We start from the raw sequence: 5,991 nt of genomic DNA, 5'->3' as shown, positions 1-5,991 counted from the left end.
CAATATTAATACAGATCTCGATTTTGATTTCTCAAACCATGAAAACTAGACATTGATGGGTCCTAGGTTTTTTGTATTGGGATTGGTATCTGTCTTGGTCGCTACTGATCCAGATCGATCCGCATTAGTATGCATTGATCCATACCAATTCATCGATATGGGATCGAACAAGAATCAATATCGATCTCCAGCTTCTACCTATATCGATACGAATCGATCAGTCGTACCGATCTCTCAAATTCCCAAACCATGAATGGACCACCCACTAAGCAAGGGTCTATCTTACGATTACAGGTGAGGGTGATGGACATCCATACCATAACCACAGGGACAAAACAAATTAAAAGGTCAGGGAAAAGGCAACATGTGCGATTTGACTATATAGGGGGGATCATGTGACATTGCAGATGTGACTATTGACAGCGTTCCACCTTATGAATGGATAGGCTTGCACGGATGAATCCTGCTGTTCACGTGGCCTTTGGACCTATCCTTTCTCTCCTTTCCCCTTCTTTGATAATGAATTGGCTCTTGGGACCTAAGCCTTTCCGCATCTTGGGCCCACTAGCTTTGGATTTCTACGTGAAAATGGGATTGGTCGGTCGCTTGAGACAATCTCCGTTCAAGTCTTAATCTCCTAAACTTAAAATTAGGGGTTCTACCTCCCGTGCCCCCCAAAAAAAAAAAATCTATCATGTTGTGCAATTTACGTTAATATCTTTCTGTGTCTATATCCTTCCTTCAATGTTAAGGGGTAGATATATAATTTCAAAAGAAGAGAAGAGTGAAATAGACGCACTAAAGCACTAGTGTATACTATGTAATTTGATAACATTCTTTTTCTTTTAAAAAAAAACCAAAAATAGGGTAGATACTTTCACGATGTCAAAGTAAAAAATCATATCAATAAGAAGGGTTGGGTTCATATTTTAGCATGAGGTGAGAGAGTATCAATATGGATCTCACGGCTCATTATGTGAGAGGACATAGGATGGAATCCCACTTCATCGTCACAGGATCTTTTTTCCCATGATTTAAATCTTAAGCGTTCCTCATTTCATTTGTTTTGTAAATTGTTCTTTCCATTAATTTTTTTTCTATATTTGTTCACTATTCCTTAACCAGATAGACATGATTCGACTCTTCCAACCATTTGATCGATCTGATTAATCATATGCCAATTTTCAAAGCTTAATTCAATTAAGTACCTATTCACTTGTAATTGTCTATAAAAATTTTAATCCATGCAGCATGAAAGTGAATAATCTTTTTAAAAGAGGATGGAGAAGAATATGTATTTAACAAAATGAGAAGGTGGAAGAAACAAGAGAGGCATATGGCCAAAGAGAGACCCAAGCAGGATTGGCCATACATTTATCCAAGCACTCTTTGATTAATGGGAGAAAGAACATTACTTAGGCGTGTGCAGTGCATTGTCCCTGCTCCCAGACACAAGGGGTATGGCAAAATGACCACCAAACCCCCATGGAAAGACAGGCTAGCATACTGCACGCGCCCAAATAGTTTTCTCTTTCCCTTGATTAATTTAGGGGATTTTTATTTGTTAGACTAAGTAAAACGAGATGCTTGCAAGTATATTCCCCATATATTCGTTGACTCGTTACATGCATGGTTACATTACTCCGAGGACTACTAGTTAATTTCCAATAGTCTTGGTTTTCAAAGCTCTATTTTTGCCACTTGGCAAAATCCATTTAGGCAAACTTGACATGTGAGAGTAACTCAGCATTTACCCGTCCACAAAATTTGAACCCCATCCAAGCTTCCGTCCATATTATATATGTATGATGTATAACCTTTTATGTCCTGCCTATCTATATTCAACTTTTGTATATAATTTTTTTTCTTCTTCTTAAATTTTGGTAGAAAAAAGAAAAATTAACTGAAACAATGTTTCAAAGCATGTCTCATAAAAATCTACTTGCAAAACATAGTAATCTCATTGGAAATAAGTTTTCAAATTCTCTAATCCTTTTTCTCTCTTCTTGAACTGCCAATCTCCTCCACAATATCTTTGGCATCCATAAACGCCTTGATAACCGCAAATAATCCAGACATTCAATTGGGACCATGATGACCTTAAATGAAAACAAGTAGATGGTCCACAACTACCTACCACAAGAAGCAGGAGAAATGGAGGGTAGGGTTGGGTTGGGTAGGCTAGGGTAGGGAGAGGGGAGGGGAGGGGGACTTAAGGCTTCTCCGACAAAGTCACATGAGATAGCCCACTTTGAAAAATCAACATATCAAAAGAAGGGTTATACATAGTATTTGGGAATAATCACACTGGAATACCCTGAAATCTTGAATGTCTTCAAATACTAATTGAGCTTCTCTACTTTTTTTTTTATTTTTTTCTTATTTTTTAAATAAAAAGCTTATCTACCTAATATCTTAAGGTTTTGCATTTTACAATTATAATTTTCATAATCCTTACTAATGGCTTAATCTTATCATGGATTTTGTAACGGGTCTCGGTGAAGCAAGAGTAAGGTTGTGTACATCATTACCCTCCTTAGGCCTCATAGTAACGGGAACTTCATGCACTGGATACGGTCTTTTCTACTCATCAACGTAGCAAAACTTTGATTTTCGTGGTGACAAAAAGGAAATGACTAAGTTTCCCCCCACCCATAGAGGACGGTTCACCCACCATCCTATGGTTCACAAACCCCTTCCTACGGTTTTAGTATGTCCCAAAATATCGTTTCGATACCCTTTTCCGCCCTCTTCCTCTCCACTGTGAATGGGAACTAGGGAAACTCGGTCCAAAAGGAAAACCTAACTTTTGGTTTTTACAAAAGAATACCCATGGGCATGTGGACATGTAGGCATATCTACTAGGGGTGTAAATGAATAGTCAAAATCCGTTTCTATATCTGTGTACGTATCCGTTTAGCACTATCCGAATCCATCCTAAAGCTAAGCGGATGCGGATACGGATAGACTATAACTATCCGAAAAGTTATATTTACATGTAAACAAATAAAATATCTGATCCGTATCCGTATCCGTATCTGTTTAACACTATCTGAATGTGTCTGATAGCTAATCGGATGCGGATACGGATATAGCACTATCCGAACCGAATCCGATCCGTTTACAACCCTAATATCTACCCCTTAAACACCCACCTTACCACTGTACATTCCTAAAATAGCTAATTGTGCGATGAATGACAGCTTGCTCCATTGATCAATGATTTGCCAGCTGAAGTGCATGCCCCCCAGAAAGTCATAGGATCGAATTTCCTATCCAGATTCGGATCCCAATTGGCTGGTCCCGATCTGATCGGATTCCAAGTTTTGAATCCTTGATTGGGATTCGCACCCCAATTAGCTTTTTTCGTTGTAGCAACCCACACCCACCCACTTGTCTTCGTGTTTTAGCTTTCTTATCTTCACTTCAAGAGCTAACAGCAAATGGTATCTTAAACTCCATAGATTCCCTTGTCCACGTGTCTCTCTATCTCTCTAATCTCCCCCAATATTAATTTGCTCTTGGTTTGTTTCTGTTATAAATCTCATAAGTTCTGAACTCATAATCTTTTTCTTCCATCCCAACCCATCTCTGTTTTCCAGTCTGTAAAATCGAACCCTTCCAATTTCCAAAGCACACACTCTGAAACGCCACCGAAGTAGAGCTTTATTCAATGTTTTGTACGACACAGAATAATTCATTCAGGTGAGAAAATTTCGAAGAACCCCCACAAAAAAAAAAAAGTAGATTTTCTTTAGCTAAATTTTTGATTTCATGTTTGGAGTCCTCGAAAGATGTGGAAAGGCATGTGACTTTTAGGCCTACAGGGATGGGTTCATGGGAATCAGGGAATGGATGGGATGGGTTGGGATGAGAACGGAGGCCCTCCTTTTCTCTCTCTTTCTCTCGAAATTTTCAAGATAAATTGTTATTTTTTTATTACTGATCTGTTCCCTTTCCTCGCAATTCTCAGTCTTGAACGGTTACAGTTTGAGAATGTTCTTCTAAAGGAAGAAATTTGAACACTGGGAACTACAGGAGTTTTGAGCTTTCCGCGCTTCAGGTACTTCTTCTTCACTCCATTTCTCCTATTTAAGATTTTTTTTTTCTACACAGCACTATTGTAGTTCTTTATAAATTTCTCATCCCCTCTCTGTTGGTCTCTTTATTCAATGGCCGGGTGCCTATACCTTCCATATTACAATTTTATTTTCTATTCCAATTCAGATGTGAAGGTCTGTGAATCTGTTAAGCTTCCAATTAAGAAGAATCCGTGAGAGGTTTAGCACTGTTGTTCTTCGTTAGAATATTTTAAGTTCAGATTGAGTGATTTTTAGTGTGCTCTGTCCTCAATTTCAGGGTTTTCTTTATTCCTCAACTGCAACTTATTCTTCTTGGTCTCCTCTTATTGGATTTCTTTGACTAGAAAGAGAGAGAGAGAGAGGGAGAAGAAGTAGTACAGTTACGAGGCACAGGCAAACAACCAAAAAAAAAGATTTATTTTTTTTTTGGTATCACAGTTGCTTTAATTAGCAAACTACCCAGAAGCTCCGTCCCGTGTGGCATACCTGTTTTTTTTAGCCCTTTTGGGAAGTGATTACATCATCGGAGGGTGAGACAGTTAGGTACTCGTTTCAAATTACATGGCAAGAAAAGGAATCTAGATATATGCAATTAATACATTGGATGATGCCTAATTACTGGAATACCATTATATACTATCTTTGTTCATTAAATTTAGAGGAAGAGTTTTCTGTCCGGGAGTGTTACCCCGACGTCAGCGTGAAGGCCAATAGGAGCACACCAGATAGCATCAACTGGGATGGGATTTCTTACTTTTATGGCGGGTGGGATGGGTACAGGAGCACACTCTTGGACCTTAAATTTATAAGTTTATCACCCTCTGGCATGGATTTAGTTCATGGTATCCTCAATGTATCAGTGGATGTTGATTGGTATTGATAGTATTAGGCTGTATTTGTATCGATTCTAGATCAAAACAAAATTTTCATCCAAAAAACACATCCATACCGTATTGGGCAATCCTCAATGTCTTCTTTTGTTTTTTTTCGTGTTAAGCCTACCTTGGAGCCAGAGAGGGACCTACCAGGGACCAACAAGGGGGCACAAGGCCATACTTATTATACCTACGTATTAGTACTACTATATATCATGAAGGGTGTGGAGTAGGAGTCGAACCCTCGACTCCTTAGACTTATTCCACTCCAACTAGGTGAAGGCCAGTCACTGAGCCTAAAAGCTATCCACCCTCAATACCATTTCAGCAAACCTCAATGGTGTGGTTTGTATGCCGCTTACTTAGAAAACCCTCCCCAGAGACCGACATACACAGTAAAGGAATTATGCATCATTTGAGCACATGTAGACAAAATAAGATTTAAAATAAATTTTCTTTTTCCCACAATGAAGGAAGAGACGAAGAGTATCCCACAATCGGCATCTAAACTCTATTATCAACAAGATATTTATGGCCATGAACAATAATGTGTTGGGAGTCAATAATAGAACTTAAAATCCAACCATAGGGTCACATTAGTGGAGAAGGAATTCCTAGCTCTCTTTTTTGTGCAGGAAAACTACTTTCATAATTTTTTTTTTCTTTATTTTTTGATAAAGATATTTGTGCTTTAACGAACTTTAGATCAACGAATGGTCTATAGTTGTCTGCATTAATATTCCATGATTTACGATTCCCAAAATACCTATTGGATAGTCAATTCGACTCCTCTACTTTTGCCCGTTCCTACTACCATATGTGCCCCACACACAAGTAAGGTAGAATATACCGCCTTACCCCTATTTAGGTGCTTTGCCCAAACAAGGGTAAAGTGATATTTTCATTGCGCCTGTGCGTGAAAGTACACGACAGTACCAAGCAGGCGGAAGTAGAGGGGTCAGATACTCAGATCCCTAGATAGCTGGAAAATAACAAATATTATTATCAGTTTATTTACTAAAATGCCTGATTGG

This window comes from Telopea speciosissima, chromosome 1, assembly GCF_018873765.1.
Source record: "Telopea speciosissima isolate NSW1024214 ecotype Mountain lineage chromosome 1, Tspe_v1, whole genome shotgun sequence".
NCBI lineage: Eukaryota > Viridiplantae > Streptophyta > Magnoliopsida > Proteales > Proteaceae > Telopea > Telopea speciosissima.
This window is presented reverse-complemented; position numbering follows the sequence as displayed.